At 43.8% G+C, this 19,953-nt stretch overlaps 1 protein-coding gene across 3 annotated transcripts in view; it reads left to right on the forward strand.

Moving 5' to 3' along the window:
• Positions 1 to 7,290: 7,290 nt before the first annotated feature.
• CNTN6 (contactin 6) overlaps positions 7,291 to 19,953 on the forward strand; it is a 131,012-nt gene continuing 118,349 nt past the window's right edge. For all 3 annotated transcript variants that reach the window (XM_027700870.1, XM_027700871.1, XM_027700872.1), the window contains exon 1: positions 7,291 to 7,751. The gene's annotated coding sequence lies outside the window, so the exon portion shown is untranslated. The remainder of the gene's footprint in view (positions 7,752 to 19,953) is intronic.

Below are 19,953 nucleotides of genomic sequence, written 5' to 3' on the forward strand. Positions count from 1 at the left end.
TAGAATCAACCCTGGGATTAGAAAATATCAAATATTAGAATCTATCTATATCTAATATCAATATTAGAAAAGGATCAAATGCCCCTCATTTCATAGATTCATTAAGGCTGGAAAAAACCACTAAGATCAAATCCAACCTTTCCTCACACTTTTTACCTCATAGTTGCAATTGCAGTTTTCTGGAAGAAGCACCACAGTTCCTGAGTATTTCCCCTAATTGTTTTATTCTGAACGCTTTTATACACGAAAATGCTCATCAGCCCACAAGACAAGCTTTTCTTTTATTCAGGTAACACAGCAAGGCTCTGACCTCGCTGACATATAGGGGGTTTGATCACTGGCACTAAATGCTTAACAAGCAGAGATTTGATTGTGTGGCACCAAGCCTGCATAATTTACTTTTAATAGTCTGATAAAATCCATGGCACTGTTGAAAGATGCATAAGGGTTTACATAGTGGGAAAGGACTCTCCCTACAAAGATTTACACAAATGGCCGTGTTATGGGGAGAGTGATGGGGTGTTAAACTGCTGGGAACCATCTGAATTAGAGTTAAATAGAATGGGCTAAATACAGTTGTTTTAAGGAGTCCTTGAAAATCAAATGGTCCAATATCTTTCTGAAATAGCCACTTCTAAAACTGTATTCTAAAACTGTAAAGTTATATTCCAGAAATACACTTGGAGATAAGGGTTAGAGGGCACGGTGGTGTTCAGCCAAAGGTTGGACTTGATGATCTTGGGGTTTTTTCCAGCCTTAATGACTCTGTAATTCCATGAAAACTATGGTAGTATTTGATTCCAGTAATGAAAATCTGTCTCACTGTTTGCTGCTCTTTGTGAGGTTTGGTATCTATTTATATCACCCCTGGAAAACCCCCAAACAGGAGAATGAGCACTGAGCTGACATTCACAGCAAGCTTCCTATAGGTTTTCTCTGCCATTTTGGGAAGAATCTGCAGGAATAAAACCCTTCCTGAGCTGGGATTTGCCTTCAACTAAGCTGCTGCCTTTGCAAGATTTACCCTTGTAGGTTTATGTGCACCCCTGAAATATATTGGGGGTTTAAAACAAAAATCCAGACTGATCCTTGATTACAGCACCTCTTATTGAACTTCTACAGGGCAACAGCAACAAGAAATGATCATTTATGCTACGAAAACTAACCTGCATCAGTTAGTTTTCATTCAACTTCATTATAATCATAAGCGATGGTCTGTTTTAAGAGAGCAGTTTTAATTAAGCTGATCTTTAAGGAGGAAGTTGATGGGATTACATAAAGAGAGCTCTTTTTCATCCTAATGGGAGTTGGGATAACTTTACAAAATTCAATTATTTCTTTCCAAGCCCGCATAAGAAATATTTGGGAAACGACTGAAACAATTCTTAAAGCAAATTATACCACTGTCAGCAAACAAGAAATCAGTGTGTCACAACACGGGGGTATTTCTACACAAAGCATCTCACGGTGACTCTGTACAGACAATCCCTGTCTGAATATTATATTCCTCATTAAAATTACCTACAACTAGAAAGAGGAATATTTTCTGTTTGCCACTTGAAATTAAAAAAAAAACAATAACCCAAATGAAAAATGTCTTCAGCCATAATCCAAAGGAGGAGGCAGGAAAATGTTATGTTTTAATTCATCTAAGCTCAGTGAGTGCTGTAAAAACCCAGGTACAGCTTTACAGCTCTGGAGATGTCCAAATAACTACATTTTCTGCAGTAAAACCAGATCTATAAAATTCCACCCACTGTTCTCCTGTATACATTTTTAATAAGTGGATTTTATGTAGCGGTTACCTAAAAGAAGAGCCAATATCACAGCGAGTGTTGTGCCACGGACACTCCACTGTTTATATTTTCAATTAGATCAAAGGGTGTTAAAGGCACGAACACGGGCCTGGGGAGCCCTGGGGGAAAGTTGGTGGATAAACAAAGGTGGGGAAATTCCTTCTGCCACTGATCCAACAGCTCTGCCATTCACACCAGGTTAAAGTGAGGGAAAGGGAGCACTGAGGAGGGAGGGCAAGGAGCAGCCCTGCTTAAAGGGCTTCTTTTAATATATTTTTCTAACATTAATATCAGAAAAATCCCAGGATGGTTTGGGTTGGAAGAGACACTAAAGCTCATCTCATTCCACCCCCTGCCATGAGCAGGGACACCTTCCACCAGCCCAGGATGCTCCAACCTGGCCTTGGACACTTCCAGGGATTCAGGGGCAGCCACAGCTCCTCTGGGATCCTGTGCCAGGGCCTCACCACCCTCACAGGGAAGGATTCCTTCCCTATATCCCATCCAACCCAACTGTTTCAGTTTGAAGCCATTCCCCCTTGTCCTGGCATTACGGTTCCTGAGCAAATATCCATATTTTTTTTCTTTCCTTCTTTTACATGAAGACACATTTGTTTTGAAGTTTACACCCAGCGTTTTCTTCCAGGACTGAAATAGGCTGAGCAGTGAGAGGCAAGTCTTTAAAGGATTCAAAAATCACATAGAAAAATGAATATATTTGCTCATTTTAATCCACTTTTAATCTATCTCTGTGGGAACTATGATTACAATGCAGCATATGTAGATTTTAATTCCAAATACCTTACTATTAACTATAATACTAAGTCATTTACCTGGTCAAGTGTAGCTACATTATTGTCCCTATTATTTTCATTTTTAACAATCCCCAACCTGTGTCTCCATAACCCACAATCACCTGCTTCCTTGCACTCCTGCTCCAGATGGAGAGCAGGGAAGCAGATGCTTGGTTCAATATCTTATTGGTGATGGACCCTTCCTTGATGCAACTCCTGACCATTACAGCTCACATTCAATCCTTCAGCAAGTTTTAGCCAGTAAATCCTGGCAATTAAAGCATCATTGCTGCCTTTCACATTCCTGATGTGAGTGAAATAATATTTTCATTGGTGAGGGGGTTTTTCTTGTTTGATTTGTGCTTTTTTGGGAGGTTGATTTATAACCTCTAGAAAAGCAAATACAGAAACATGCTGACTGTATTTAGGCAATGGAACCAAGCTCATCAACAGGTAGGACACGTTGACATTAAAATTATCATAGAAGACTCCCATGAAATTTGGAGTTCTGTCTCTTGGGCAAAGGTTTAATTGCTAGAATTTGGGAGGGACAGGCACTAAGCCACAGGGAGATGGATCCACTCAGGTTTGGAGACTGTGGAATGGTTTCTCCCAGACCAGCTCTGGGCAGGGCTGCTCCTGGAATCCAAACCAAACTCTCTTCCCACCTCCTGCCCACCTTGTGATATTTAAGCAGATATTTAAGCAAGTCACAACTCCATGACAATACTGTCTATAAAAAAGTCAAAATAAGATTACAAAGACAACTCTACATGGGTATTACAGGTGTAAAGTTTTACTGCAGAACCTGAAGAAGAACCTACTCCAGTTACCACCAAAATCTCCTTTAATTTTGTGGCCCTCCACATCACTCTGTTTGAAGCCCCTGAAGCCCATCAGTGCCCCAACACAGAGGAGGATTCAGGGATTCCCATCCTGTCACAGCAGATTTCTGAGCACTTCTCTCTCTTTTTCAGGCTTATTTGCCCTAAATGGGTTGGTCAGACCTCTATGGTTTGAGGGAAGGAGACTGACAGGACCTCACCTCAGAGAGGAGCTGAGATTGTGGCTCAGAGTAGATATTAAGCCCTTATTATTTAGATATTCAACTACAAATATAGGTGCAAAGGCTTAAAATAATGTACAATTTTCACTAGCTTTAATACTTGCACATTTGACTTTAATGTGCTTTCACTCTGAGCATTAGTCACCCCTCCCCCAACATATTAAAAATCAAGATAAAAAATGGATTTCAAAGGTAATTCTCATCTTGCACAGCAACATTTGATTTTTCTCAGGGAAGGTGGGAAGTTTAAGAACTATAGAGTTGATTTGAGTGCACATAAATCAGCAGAAAAACTCCCCAGCCAAGACTTCTCAGCTTTTGTAGACCCAGTTTTCCTCAGAAAACCATTGTTTTCAAAAGTAAAATTGATACAAAACACAAGATGGGGGATGAATATCCGGCAAAAGTGCCTAATATATGAAATTTTAAATGCCCCATGGAATTCAAGGTACAAGTGGAATAGGACTGCAGGAAACTGTTGAGGAATAAATGGAACAGGGTGTCCTAAGGCAGGTTGGCAGGAATTGCACATCCTTTCCCATTTCATTAATTCAAGAATTAATGCTCAGTATTAGAACAGAAATTACTTACAATTTCTTACATTGTGATAATGACATATAACATGGAAAATGCAAAATGTATGAGGAGGAAGAGCTAAGAAGGTCTCCTAGAAGTACCATAAATGAGTTTTGTAAGACTCTGTTGAACAGCACAGGGTGGTACCTACTGACATTTGGGGCTCCCAGAGGACTGGGAAAAAAACTATACCTTGACTAGAGAAATAAAATAATGATCCAGAGTCATTGGGGACTTGCAGAAATATGAACACACAAGGGGAAATAAATACATTGAGAACAAATGGTATTAGTCAGTGTTATGAAAGCTGCAACAATTTCATGAAAATGATGGAAAACGTGGATCACAAAGACTGGCAGTGCCACCAGGAGATGGTCTTATGCTGGCAGAAGGGAATAGGAAACTCTGCAAACACTTCCCAAAACATGACCCTACACAGAATCCCTGAGGTTGGAAAAGCCCTCCCAGCCCATGGATCCACCCTGTGCCCCATCCCCACCTTGTCCCCCAGCCCAGAGCACTGAGTGCCACAGCCAGTCCTTCCATGGACAACTCCAGTGGTGGGGACTCCAAACCTCCCTGGGCAGCCCCTTCCAGTGTCTGACCACCTTTTCCAGCAAGAAATTCCTCCTGATGTCCAACCTGAGCCTCCCCTGGCACAGCTTGAGGCCGTGATCTCTCACTCTGTCTCTCCCCTCTAACAGCCGCCAAGTCTGAGATAAAACAAAGCCCTGCTTGAAAGGAGTGACTTCATGTGCAGCTACAGTGACTTCTGCAAATTGAGAGGTCTGCTGAATTATTCTATTTTAGTCTGGTTTTCTGAGCTCTTTAACTCACAGCTGAATGACTCCTTGCAGCTGATCCCCATTAGGTGACATCTGGTACCCTGCACTTCCAGCCAGGGATGTCTGTGGAGTCTTCTCCCCCACACAGATGGTGGACATTGATCCTCTGACCATCCAGCACAACTGGGAGCTGAAGTAAATGAAAGTTCGTTGCAGTTCCCAGGCTCTGTGCTCCTAGTTTTTCTCTCCCTCAAGGTAAATCAATGCAAAAATGTGACCCACTTATATGATATCTCACGTCCAGCAAGGTACAATCACAAACACAACCCTAAAAATCTGAATGCACACAGGTGGTGTTTTCTCAGATGGCTTTTTTCTTTAAAAAAAAAAAATTAAAAAATAGCAAAACAAACACATAGAAAAAAAAATAAAACCAAAAAACCACATTCCACGCAAAACCCTGCAGAAAACACAAAAAAAACGTAGAATGAAAGTCACTGTAATTGTCTTGATAACAAAGGCTGTTCAATGACAATTGCACCTGTCCGTGTTGTCAAAACACGAACTGCATCCAGTAACACCACCAGACATATCAAAAACAACTTCAATAAAAGCCTTCATTCTCCTCTTTGCTTATACTTTTTAAATTTCCTTGTTCAATTATTTCCAGCCAGGGCCGCTATTCCAGTCCTGGGGATAAAGAGCTTCCAGTTCCATTATAGATAAACTGCCAGGTATTGATTGGAGCATCTCCTATTTGGAGCATCTCCCACACAGGTCAGAACCAGGACACACAGCTTTGAAACCTGTTCTGACGTGGCAAAAGTGAAGTGGCTTCCTGTCACTTGTCCCAAGTCCCTCTCCAGCTCTCTTGGAGCCCCTTTAGGCACTGGAAGAGGCTTTAAGGCCTCTCAGAAGCTTCTCTTCTCCAGGTTGAGTAACCCCAACCCTCAGCCTGCCTTCACAGAGATCTTGAAATGAACAATTAACCTTTGAAAGAAGCATTTCTAAAATACTTCCCTCTATTCTTGGTTGGAAATTGAAAATTTTAACAGCATTAATTTCCTCAGCAACTGAGAAATTCTGTTCCCACTCTTGTTAGACAAGAAATGCATAAGCAAAATAATTTATTTTGACTAGATTTTTAAAAAAATTTTAAAATTGGTGAGGAGAAACTCAGGTTAAATCTGTTGCAAGCAACTTTTTGTCTATTTACTCTCGATACCACTTAGAAAAAGCCCTGTTAATTATTTTAAAGAAATTTTTAATGAGGAAATACCTAAAATTCCATTTTAAATTTCATTCCTAATTAAAAATAGAGCTGCTAATTATAATGCCTATCTCCTTTAGAAGGTGCTGGGAGGCTTAATTAATTGTCGGTAAAGCTCATTTGAGGAGCTCACAGGATGGAAGTGGAAAATTGTTTATGTTAATCAGGAGGATGGCTATGAGAGCTCTGGAATGGGAGGAGAGAGCTCACCATGGGGATGGAATGGGCTGCTTGGCACTTCTGGGCACATCCCAGGAGATCCCACAGCCCTGTGGTCCCCATTTTGCAAATGAACATCAGACCAAGACAGCCCCTCCACTTGCCATTGCTTGGGCAGGCAGGCACTTAATCCCATCCCAAACTAAGGAATTTACACCAAGATTGCATAAAAGTGTCGTGAAGAAACGTCTGAGGCATAATTGCACTTTTCACAACAGAAATATTCAAAAAAACTGCTGTTTCCTGGATATCAGGAAGAAGTTCTTCCCTATGAGGGTGGTGGCACAGGTTGCCCAGAGAAGCTGTGGCTGCCCCATGCTTGGAAGTGTCCAAGGCCAGGCTGGATGGAGCTTGGAGCAACCTGGGCTAGTGGAAGGTGGCACTGGATGATTTTTAAGATCACTTCTAACCCAAACCATCCTGTGATTCTATGATACAAACAACTTTTGCTCACTAACAGAAGGACATTCCCCTGCCTGAGCTCCGCATTTGATCCCTTCTGAAAAACTCCTAAGAGGGGAAAATGGGAATTTAAGAAGTTTTGAAGTTCACTTGTTATCAAAATCGATGTCTGTGCCGCTTTAAACAAACAAGTTCCCCTTTTTTTTTGTTTAAATATGTAAAATTTGTAAATGTTTCATGAGGTCAGGCAGTGCTGGGATGGGATCTGAGTGACAACTCATCCTATGAGCTCAGCGAGACCCAGGACTAAACAAAATCATTTCCATTCCTCATCTGAGCCTAAAACCGAGTCCTGACCCAGTTTTTGGGGAAAGTGGCTTGTGATTACCTGACAGGAGCTCATATTTGTAGGAGAGGAACAGCAAGAGCACATTTAATCTTTCATGCTCCCGGTCCGACAGCTGCACTTTCGCTCGCTCAGCTTTCTCCAAGGATGAGCAACGCAGAGCTGATTCTTACCCACCCCAAATTTCCAGACAGGAATATGCAAAAGCTGTAGGAGCTGTTTATCTCTGCCTGAAGCACTGATTTTGTGTGGGTCCTGGCTGGAGCACACCCCGGGAAAGCCGTGTGTGTCACGGTTAATTCCAGGGAAGAGCCACGCAATGCTCAGTGGATAAAAGGCTCGTAGTCCCAGCTGGGAAAACAGTTCCATTATCTCCCAGCTGCACAGACCTTCCATACGGCTCCGTTCTGCCTGGATGAACGCTGTGCCTTGCTGAGAGCCTGGAACAGTCCTGCAGAAAATTGTAAAGATCCTGAGACATTTCCCTGCTCAGCTGTGTAAGTACAGAATCGTGCTGTCTGCTGCAGTGTGAGTGATGCTGGGGAGCTGCCTGTGCTGGGGTGGGTTTTTTCTCTCTCCTTCCTCAGTGATTTTCATCAGCACAACGGGGAGAGGAGGAAGAAAATTCGCTGCTTTATTTATGCTGCGTGTCTGTAAATGGCTGGTGTTCCAAATGTGCACGTTCTTGGGAGAAAAAAAAACAACCCCTATATAATGAATTTGTATTCATGTGAGGTCTGAGGCAAACAGAGAGACTGTGCAGGAACAGGCACCACAGGTATTTTATTGGAGTCTCTCACAGCTCTGTGCTGCAGTAAAACGGACAACACAGAGGATGACAGTGCTAATTTTGGCACTTTCATATGACTTTCAACAGCATATTAAAAGATGAAGTGGGTAATGAGAGCCTAACCTAATTCCTGCCAGCTGAAGGTGTAAAAGCAATAAACATCAATCTTCAGGAAAATTTAGGTAAGTCCTAAAAAGGAAAAGTTTTCCCTGTTGCTCATTTGAATCGTTAAAGAAAAATACAAAGCAAGTTCACAGCTTATATTGAACTTTGGTTTTGCAGGAGTGTTGGTTTAGATATTGTTATTTATTTGTACTGTATGACACAGCTTTAAAGGAAAAGTAATACTGTATAAAAAGTTTTGGAAGTCTGTGGTTCCAGAAGCAACTGCTTGACCAGGGCTTTACATTAAATAATATATTCCCATAGTGCTTTTGGGGTGAATCCTTGGATTCAGACAGTTGTTGCAGGTGTGAAAGGGCTCCTCCAGCAGCTTTTGCACAAGCAGCTCCATGTTAACAATTCCTGCAGCACTTATGGAGCTGAATGATTAAACAAGATGCAAACACCCTGCAGCCTGTGCAAATTACACTTAGTTGGCCTTTTGGCAGCTCTGGAACCATTTGCAGAGAAATATTAGGAGTTAAAAATCAGTGTATTTACTCCTCTGAAGGAGCATTTCCTTCTCCCCTCTTTTTATTTTTTCCCCCCCAAAGAGGGGAGACCTGTCTCTTCCACACTCAGCATTTATAGAGTTCTGAAAGTTCAGGGGATTTTTATGTGTGTGCAAGGAAAGCCTGCAGTGTTTGTGATTCCAGGCACCACCTGCCCACAAATAACCCATCTTCATCAGCCAGCTTTGGCTTTGGTGCTCCAGAGGCACTATGTCAGTGTTTCACATTCCAGGAGTCTCTGCTTCAGAGGTTTTATGACACTAAAAAGTCCCAAATCAGTACCTATATGAAGTTAGCAACAACTGTAGATCACATTTTATTGTGTAAAAAAGAAAAATAAAACACACCAACGTATGCAGCTGGAGATTTCAAATGCTGCTGAGCTACTGATGGCCATGGATTACAAGTTTTACCTTCCATGCTGAGGATAAAATGATAAATAATATATAACAACTTATGTGCTTTAAATCAAATGGGAGACATGGCTCTTCTCCTTTTCTTCCAGCTTTATGATCACTATTAAAAAGGTTTGTGGCCTATAATAAGCTACTCTAAAATTAATTTCTTGCCATTGAAGCAAATATTTCCATCACAGAACAAAGTGCCAGCGTCCCCAAGGGGACCTGAAACACAGAGTTGTGTGTTTGCATGATTTGGGCACAAGGCACTATTTGTGTTTAGACAGAAAATGTTCATTAGAAAATGTTTGTCTTGTAGGTGGGAATAGATCAGCTCTTCAAAATGGCATCAAATTTGTGTTTTCCCCCCAGAACTGTGTTAGTTGCATGTTATTACAAGGCAAAATGCCTTCTCTTTAAAATTGAGTTTATTCCAGAAGATTGCCACAGATTGGCCTCTATTATTCCCTGCCCAGGTGCTGCTCACCTTCCTAGAGGTTGCTCAGGGAAATCAAAACACAAAAACCTCTTAATGCTGCTGTCTCTGTTTGGGCCAGACCCTCCCGACCTCTATGAAGGACCAGACTCCCAGGGAATGCTCTTACACCAGGAAATCTGGCTCAAAAACTCCTTTATTCCTCCTTCCCAAAGGCTGCACTCAAAGTTGATCATAACACAGGCAAATTTGTAGCCTAAATCTTCTGTGTGAGAGGCAAAATCTCTTGGAGAAGCGAAGGCACAAAGAACTTCAGGCACAGTTTTACAACTACAACTCCCCATGTGGTAAAATACCACTCTCTGGGACACTAAACCCCTGCTTTGCAGCAACACATCAGTATTTAAATGATTAGGTGACCTTATTTGCATCCACAAATATCAGATTTCACAAATCTCTTAGTTACACAAATTCTTTCCACAAGTGCAGGATATACAAGATAAAAACACCGCGAAAAAAACCAGAAGAAAGTATCTTCAAGTACCTTAAACACAATAAATAAGAACAACCCCAAGCAAAATAGATCAGGACATTGTACTTAACAGCTCTCCATCCTTTTGAGATAAAAAACCCCACAAAACTAGTGTGAGACAAAGCACCAGAGGTGTGGAAGATCCCACCATAACTCTGGGAGGTTTCTCAACAGACCAGGGCAGCACAAAGTGCCAGCAAGATGCTTTTGCACAAAACAAGACATGGGGACTTGCAAACATCAGTACCAAAGGCTCTAAGAACTCCAGGGAGAGGTAGAGAGGAAAAATCTCAGTTTTTCCCTACCTTTCTGCTCCCAGCTCTGTCTCCTCTCCCCCAGGAAGGTCCTGATGGGCTCCCAACCCAACTGCAGCACCTCCAACCTCAGCCCTGCCTGGTGGCTCAGGTGCAGCTGGGCAGCACTTCCTGCTGCTTTTATTCTGGAGGGGAAAAGGTGATTCCACCCACCTGTTCTGGGACTGCAAAGATAATTGTTCCATCTTATCACAGCCTTTCAGTGCCTAAAGGGGCTCTAGGAGAGCCAGAGAGGGGCTTTGGACGAAGGCATGAAAGGACAGGACAAGGGGGAATGGCTTCAAGCTGCCAGAGGACAGGGTTAGATGGGATATTGGGAAGGAATTCTTCCCTCTGAGGGTGGGGAGGCCCTGGCACAGGTTGCCCAGAGAAGCTGTGGCTGCCCCTGGATCCCTGGGAGTGTCCAAGGCCAGGTTGGAGCATCCTGGGCTAGTGGAAGGTGTCCCTGCCCATGGCAGGGGGTGGAATGTGATGAGCTTTAAGGTCCTTCCCACCCAAATCATTTTATCATTCTACGATCTCATGTTTTCATTCATTTTGGGGGTCTTTGTGTTCTGGGTTTCCTGCAAGAGGAAAAACTCCCCAGCCTGCAATGCTCAGGAGAATGATTGAGAGAGAGGGATGGGGAGGAGGGAGTTGGAGAGAAGAGGAATTTCCCTACTTACACCCTCTAATATATTTTTAGCCTATAAAGACAAGAAGAAATGGATGGAGTCAGTCAGAAAGGCAGTTTGTTTTATTAAAATTCTTGACAGCATCTGCTGCAAGGCTCTTGTTAAAAGAGATGGAAAACATCAGAAAGATGAGAGAAAGAGTGTTATGTCCTTGCTCTTTACACAACATAATAATATGGGAATGAGTATAATTGGCTTCCAGATGACTGTTTTCATTAGCCATGTACAAACACAAGTGACCCACTGCCCAGGTACATAATAACCCTCCCTGGGCTCTCATCACACTCCCACCAGAGACTTCTCAAACAAATAAAAACACATTGCCTAATTTTTATAAACTAAATGCTCTCTTTTTTTCTGGACACCAATAGGATCTATTTTATATAAAAGACTCCCCAGAAAAAATATGAGACCCGTTTCATATTTGAGAATGAAATAAGCTCTCCCATGGCTGTAACCAAAGTATGAGGATCCCAAGCCCCTGTCTTTGGTGATGTCTGCAGGGAATCTCTTATTAAAAACTTATTAAAAATGTTTTATTGAACTTATCTCTTATTAAATAGGGGAAGGTTGGATGGAAACCGAGGACCCTCTGCTATAAAAATGCTGTAATTTCCACCATTCCCATTCCAGCATGGAAGGGGCTGAAGTCTCCTGTCTCAGAGGAGCTGCTGGTGCAGCAGTCAGGGCTCTCATCTCTCATGTCTGTAAACATTTGATGTGCAAAAAGAAAAAAGATCAGTGGTTCATTTGCAAGTCTGGCTTGGGTAGATCAAACCCTTTCTCATGAGGGTTTTTCCAGAGTCCAAATGATCAAAGCCTGGGCTAGGGCTGCCCACAGAGCCAGTAGTCTGGGATCAGGACACTCCAGGGGTACAGGAGATTGCCATTTAGGTGGAGCAGATATTGCTGTTCAGCTAGAGCAGAAATTTCACCACTGCTTGCAACCCTGTGCCCAAACTCCTGGCTATTCTGGACCCTTGATCCAGCAGTTTTCCCGGATAATTAAGAATTCTTCCCACAGAAAACATTCTCAGAGCTGTTGAGAACCTTCTGATGAGGCTGGGCTTGGTTGACAGAACATCTTGTTGGGTGCTGAGCACGAGAGCTGGTGCTGTCACCCCCCAACAGGGACAGGGTGTGTTCAGCTCCTCAAACTCCACCACTCATGGACTTGGTCAGAGGAGAATATTAGAGGATTTTAGAAGATTAATGAGGAAAATGCTCTCTATTCTGGGCAAAGGACATGTTGGGCTGGGTTGTCAGCAAGTGTGAGAAGACTACCTTTGATCAGCACCTTGGTTTTTAATTCCCATCCCTGTGATTAAAGTTGGGAATAAAGAAGCTGTTCAAGTTTCCTACAGTTAAAAAAAGGACTTTTCAGCTGTTTACTGATTATTTCCTTCTGTACATTTTATGCTTCATCCTGTCCCACTGCCTTGTCTGCTATGAGGTCAGTCCACTAAAAACAGGTCTGTCTGGGGCACAAAATATTTGTCACTGTTTCTGAAACCCGAGTGCATCATGTGCTTCACCACTACAAATCCATCTCTCCCAAACATTCCCTCTCAAGCAGAGCATACAGTGACTTTGGTGTATACAAGTGGTACCTTTGGTGAGAGAAACAGGGATTAAAAGCACTGAAGTTTCTGCAACTTCATCTCTTCAAGCACTTGCTGATAATCCTACCATGAAATTACAAAACCAGCGGGACCAGAGCAAACCTCACTGCAAATTGTGCTTCCTCCATTAGTGAAGGAATCCTGATAAAATGTCGATTTTTATCAGCTAAATGAGACAGCTGTGTCACATGGGCTATCCAGCTCCCACCCCTTGGCTGAAAACTCCCAGTTGTGTTGGTAAAACAGAATTTGGGCTTGTGTGCAGTGATCTGTGGCCCATCCCTGCTTTCCCAATGTCCTACAGCTCCATGAAGGGAACCCACAAGGAAGCTGGAGAGGGACTATTCATTAGGAACTGGCCTGGAAGGACAAGGGTGGGTCTAAACTGAAAGAGAGTAGGTTTGGGTTGGATATTAGGAAGGAATTCTTTACTGTGAGGGTGGTGAAGTGGGAGTGTTCAAGGTCAGGTTGGACAGGGCTTGGAAAACCTCACCTGGTGGAAGGTGGAGCTGAGCTCCTCTCTAGAACTGATTTGCAGGGTTTTCTGAGTCACACCCAGGCTCTCCTGAGAGAAATTGGGGATGTCCCATCCCTGGAAGTGTCCAAGGCCAGGTTGGATGGGGCTTGGAGCAACCTGGGCTAGTGGAAGGTGTCCCTGCCCATGGCAGGGGTGGGACTGGATGGGCTTTAAGGTCCCTTCCAACCCAAGACATTCTGTGACTCCAAGGAGTCCATCCTTGAGCCAAATAAAGAAACCCAAGCATCTAATTCCCAGTGTGGGGCTGTTCTCTGTGTGCCAGCACACCCAGCCTTCAGAGAGCCACGCTGGGCATCCAGACTGACCCCCAGCACAGCTGCTGGTCCTCCTTTGTGCCTCAGTTCCTTGGCCTGCCTGTCAGCAGCCACCATCACAACTCATTCTGGTGCTTTAGAGTCAGCTAAACCCTGGCTGGTGTCTGCTGGGAACTGTTTTACACCTGGCACTGTCCCTGGTCCTGAGGCATTTAAGCTCTCCCCAGGCTGATGACACTGTGCTCATTTCCCGAATTCAGCCACTTAGCCCCAAATGGCTTTGTTTCCCTCGGGCTGGGAATAGCAGGGAAGCTCTGCAGTCGCCAGGGATCTGGGTGGTGAGGAGATTTCTCTCCCAGCAATTGTTTTGGCAGAGGTTTAGTGAGAGCTCTGGGGCTGCACAGCGGGTTAGAGGTTTTACCCCTGTTACACTCACTTAAACTGCCACCTTTCCCTCAGCACTGATATCATTAGTGATGACATATAGCTGAGGCCTCTCCACACAGGTCACCCAGCTCTTCCTGCAGCTATCACACAGAGCTAAAAGCCACATATCTATATTCTTAACCCTCTCTTTTCCAGTATTATTCACTCTGAAGCTCCTGGAGGTGCAGGTCTAATTTCACTGCCCTAAACCCATTCTGGTCCCTCTATTCCACTGTATTTTCAGTCCTAGGTCAATTTTCCCACCCAAAAATCCAGACTAAATAACAATATTTACTAACTATATAACTGTGTAATGCCTGAGCAGTGCATATGCATCTTTTTGATGAGGGCATAGTCACAAAGACTGGTCAGAGGGATCTTTTACTTGCAAGGGGAATCTTTGTTTCCTACATAATTGGAATAGGAACAGTTTTATTCATGTATCCTTTTGCAAAAACCTGGTCTAGTGGAAGGTAGCCCTGCCCTTGGAATGGATCTTTAAGGTCCCTTCCAACCCAAACCATTCCATGATTCTATGAAAAACCTCACATAAAATAAACAAACAAACAGCCTCACTTTTCCAAGGACAGAATTCCAGTGGAACTAAACGTACTGTGAATATTTGTGGTTGCTGTTTAAGCAGCAGGCAGCTCTGAGCAGGATAAAGTCAGGCTGTACCTGTGGAAACATTCCCTGTGGAAACATTCCCCCTGGAACACACCTGGGCCAGGCAGGAGGTGAGAAGTGGAGGTATGAGGAGAAATGATGAGGTGGTGGAATCTCCATCCCTGGGCTGGGTGACAAGGTGGTGATGGCTCAAAGGTTGGACTGGATGATCTCAGAGGTCTTTTTCAATCTAAATAGTTCTGTGACTTTGAAATGCTCCTTGTCCAGGTGTGGCTCCCCGAGGTGCAGGAGGCAGAGCTGTGACTGAGTCCGTGGTGTGACCCCAGTGTCCTCTTGCTTCCCACTGCCCACCAAAGGCTCCTGCTCCTGCATCCTCAGCTCTCACACAAGCTTTTCTTTCCCCTGTTTGCTGGAGGCAGCTGAGCTAAAGGTTTATTGCACCATTTGTCCTCTTTCCATATGTGTTTCTGCCTGTTAACAGGATTATTTCACCCCCTGTGCTGCTGCCCTGCCCCGAACACCAGTTTGGGCCATCAGTGCCACAGGGACCATCCTTGCTGCAGCATCAGGGATGTTTCCTCCCCCACTGCTGCTCCTCTCCAGTTTTGATTCCATCTGAGACATCACCTTGGCTTTTAGAAGCTGCCTGAAGCAAAGGAGAATCCTGGCTTATGAACCTGCTCACAATTGCTGCAGTTCCAGCCAGGAATAAACTGTTCTTAACCTAAATACTCCTCTGAGGACACTGAGCTTGGGGGAAGATACATAACTGTGCTGTATCTGGTGCAAGCAGGGAAAAGTGAGCCTGGTATGTACTGGATAACTTGGGAAAGCAGTTGGAAAGAGAGGGGAGGGAAAGAAGAACAGTGGTGAGCACAGATAAACAATAATGACCTCTTTATATTGTAGTAAATGTAAGGTTTTCAAATAAAACATAAACTACTGCAGCTACAGAGATTGTAAAGGCATCCAAAATAAAAGCTTTGTCCAAAGGCAGCCCAAGAAGTGCCTCAAGAGGAAGGAAAACTCCAGTGTGTTAAACTCCCCTTCCACAGGGGTGGCTGTGGTTGGGGCTGGGGTCACCAGGGTGGGTGCTCCCCATCACCCTCCCGCCAGCTCAGGGGAGCAGAGCCTGCAGAGTAATTAAAATGGCCAATTAAGGAGGGATTAAAATGATAGAGCAAAGTGGGCAGAGCTCAGTGCAAGGAGCAGCACTGGAGGTGCATTCAGACCATTCCCATCTGGCAGGAAATGGGTGCACTCTCAGCTGACGGGGAGTTAAATTTGCAGGGAAAGTGGTTTTCCATTTTAATGCAAAATTGCCCTAAGGTGAGCCAGGATCTACCACTATATCTTATAGAAATCTTGATAACCAAGACTTCAGGGAGTGCTGTTGGTATTTTGGGATGCTCTGGGGAAGGCTATGGCAAGTGCTAGTTGGTATTATTCTGTACTAGAAGTATTTCAGCATTAATTGCACAGCTTTACTGAGAGATTACTAGTTTTAAAGTTGGTCTTATAGAAGGTGTTGAATAATGGATGATATTAAACTTTGGGAAAGAGATTCAGAGGATTGATTTGGAAGACATAGGTGTGAGATACTCAAAACTGAACTTCTGTCAAAAATTAAGAGAATAAAAGTTACGTTTGAAGTGCAAGAACAGACAAAAAGCACCTCACTCACTGACTCAGGCAAAACAGAAATGACTAACCCTGTCATGATTTTACCTCTTTGTCTGGCTGACTTTCTCAGCAAGATTGATTCAAAATCCATCTAAGCCCTGAAAGGAATTAGCAGGAAACCACTTTGTATGACAATGCTGAGGGGGTGGGTCGAGCAGCCAGAGAACCAGCAGCAATACCCAAAAATAAAGCCCAGGCCCTGCCTAACCAGGGGGCCTGTTAAGCTCAGTGGAGTGTGACTAAGTCATACAAATCTCTCACCTGAACCCACAGAGGCAAAAGAAGTATTTTAAGAGAATAAAAAACAAGTTAGAGATTTTTTTTTTTTGAGATTATAAAATCATAGAATCAGAGAGTGATTTGGCTTGGGAGGGACCTTAAAGACTGTTTTGTTCCACCCCCTGCTATGGGCAGGGACACATTCCACTAGCCCAGGTTGCTCCAACCTGGCCTTGGACATTCCCAGGGATCCAGGGGCAGCCACAGCTTCTCTGGGCAACCTGTGCCAGGGCCTCCCTGCCCTCACAGAGAAAATTTCTTCCCCAAATCCAATCTATCCCTACTCTTTTCCAGACACACTAAAGCTGATTCACAAAGGAATCACCCTGAGGATTTTCCCGACTGTCTTGCAGGAAGTTCTGTCACAAAACGTTGCACATTTTTTTGTTGGCAAACAGGCCAAAATCAACCATGAAACATAGGTGGATTCCAGGAACACCTGGGGAATGTCTGTGACACTTGAATGAGTTAAAAGGAGCAAGGAAATGGAAGTGTAATTTGGAACAGGCTGCCCAGGGCCCTGGGGGAGTCCCCATCCCTGGAGGGATTTAAAAGCTGTGTAGATGTGGCACTTGGGGCCGTGGGTTAGTGGTGACCTTGGCAGTGCTGAGTTAAAGGTTGGACTCAATCTTGGAGAGCTTTTCCAGCCCTAATGATTCTGTGATTCTAAGTATAAATGGCACCAAAGTAAAACCAGGTGAGATCTCTTTTAGTAACAGTCCTTATGGGACCTCACAATTCCAAACCCTATCGGACAAATCAGGGGGTTGAAAATAAAAAAATTATGGAGAAAACACATCAGAAAAAGCAAAATTTTAATAAAACCTTGTGAATAATCTTAATTCTAGATTTTTTGCCTGTACATGGGGATGTCCTAGAAAATGACCCACATTAGGGGGTGAGGGAGGGAAGAGGAGTCTCCTCAGGGCTGTGCCCTCCTGCCCACCTCACTCCTCTGAGGTGGGTAAAAGCTCCTCTGTGGGGACTGTAAATATCCAGCCTGTTTGTTCTGTAAAAAGAGGCTAAATTTGCTTCCTAGACCCAACCCTCTCCCCAGCAGCACATGGGATTCCTTTCTTAACTGACTGGTTTTATCCTGTATTTTAACTGAGTGTGCAATGGGGTGTAAGGACAAAGTTATGAAAGGGGTTCAGAGGAAATCAAGAGTTGAACCCAAACCTTTGGGGCCTGATTAGGGCAGTAACATTATCAGAGACCATCCTGGAGCCACCTCTTGCACCTTTTGTTGACTGTCCACTGCCAGCCTGAGCAGTGTTATCAGTGTTGGATAAAGCAGCTGAGGGAATAGCCAAAATTCACATCATCACAGGAAAAACAATCACCTCAAATGGCCCAAAATTTATCTGTGGCAGACTACAAGTGATCTGAGAGCTGACCTGAGCATGGCCACATTGTTCTGCCTGAAATCTTCCTGCATTTATGCAAAATGAGGTTAATTTTCAGTCTCCCATGCCAGGTCAACAACCATGTCCTGAAATAGATTTTTAGCTTTATTTCTGCTTATGTTTTTCCACATGTTTTAGTGGTCCATTTTTTGCACGAAGCCTAATAGCTGTATCCACCATTACAAAGGCATTGTTGCCTGTCACACCTTTCCCACCAGCTCATTTATCCTGAAGGATAGAGCTATAATTCATCAGGAGCAGACACTGATTATTGAAGTGGATAATTGCACAGGCTGTGCCCTGGTGACCAACCCTGGGCAAGGCTGGTCCAGCAGCCAGGCTCAAACACCACAAATGTGGTGGCAGGGAAGGTGGGTGCTGTTGAGGGGTTATTTTGTGTTGTGTGAAGTAAATCATGGAACACTGAGTGTGAAATGCTGGTGCCTCAGACTCACCTGCCAACAGGGGGGTAAATAAAGCTGCTCAAATGCACAGCTACTATTGCCCCGAAATCACCCAATCCTGGGATGGTTTGGGTAGGAAAGGACCTTAAAGCTCATCCAGTTCCACCCTCTGCCATGGGCAGGGACACATCCCACTATCCCACGTTGCTCCAAGCTCTGTCCAGCCTGGCCTTGCCCATTTCTAGTTGGAATAATACCAATTAATACAAATTTGTGCCTCACCTCCTTGCTTTAAGGATCAGTAGTTTTTATTGCACATTTCTGTAAAGAATAACTACGTTTGCAGCCCTTCTACATTATATATATAAAGTCCTTCTACTTTCAAGATATATATAGATAGATAGATAGATAGATAAATTCAGTCAAAGACAAACATTACTAGGAATCCAATCAATGGCCTTTCTCTGGATGAAGCCTTTCTTTCATGCCCACAAGAAGGATGGAGAGGGACTTTTCATAAGGACATGCAGTGATAGCACAAGGGGAACAGCCTTAAGCTGAAGGAGAGCAAGTTTAGACTGAATATGGGGAAGAAATTGTTCCCTGTGAGGGTGGGGAGGCCCTGGCACAGGTTGCCCAGAGAAGCTGTGGCTGCCCCATCCCTGGAAGTGTCCAAGGCCAGGTTGGACAGGGCTTGGAAGACCTTATCTGATGGCAGGTGGAGCTAAGCTCCTCTCTGGGGTGATCTGCAGGGTTTTCTGTGTCCCAAACAGGGAAGGGGCAATGTGATCTCCAGGCTGTTGCCAGTAATTTGCATTTTCAGAGGTATCTCTGGTGGCTAAACTGTTAAAAACCACCGTAATGGATATTTCTGTTTTCCTTTTATTTCGGTGTTTCGGAGGAACTGTAACGCTTTGGGTAAAATTCAAATCAATGCAAACCTCATAAGCCACTAAAATTTTATAGATGGTTATCCAATATGTAATTTGTTACACAATATCTGTGTGGCTTCTGTTTATTGAGACATAAAGACTTGCCTTTCTTTAAGGTGGATTTTATGTGAGGAGGGCAGAAGAGGGAATAACCTTTCATACCTGTTGTACCATAAACTAAATTACCCTTAACCCAAACCATTTATCTTGCAGTGGCAGCCTAATGAGAGCAAAGGAAACACAAACAAACTGCCTGAAATTGTCTTGAAGGGACAACTTTTATTTCCATCAGTCTGTTGCCTGTAGCTTCCCGGGTTGGCCACATGGATGTGACAGTGGATAATATCAGAGGCTCTGAACAATAATCCAAGGAAATGATGAGGCTCTAAAGCTCGTGAAAGGGAGTTTTTCACCCCTGAATACATGTGACAGGGTGTGAGTGTAGAAGTGTTCTGGGGTAGCTGCATATTTGGTGTTTATTTTCTGGTAGGAACTTTCTGCTGGATGGGAGAAAGAGAGGGAAGGGGAGGAAACTTTAATCCTTCATTTCCCAGCCCAGCTGAGCAGCAGCCTGAGGGTTGCTCAGAGACCATCAGCTGGTGATTTGGATCAAGAGAGCTGGAAAACCTCTCACAAAGAATGATTCCCACCATCCCCAGGAAACACACTGCAATGTGTTGTGCTTATGACTAAGATGTGCTTTTCTAATA

This window comes from Neopelma chrysocephalum, unplaced genomic scaffold (assembly GCF_003984885.1).
Source record: "Neopelma chrysocephalum unplaced genomic scaffold, ASM398488v2 Primary Assembly neopelma1_147, whole genome shotgun sequence".
Lineage (NCBI taxonomy): Eukaryota > Metazoa > Chordata > Aves > Passeriformes > Pipridae > Neopelma > Neopelma chrysocephalum.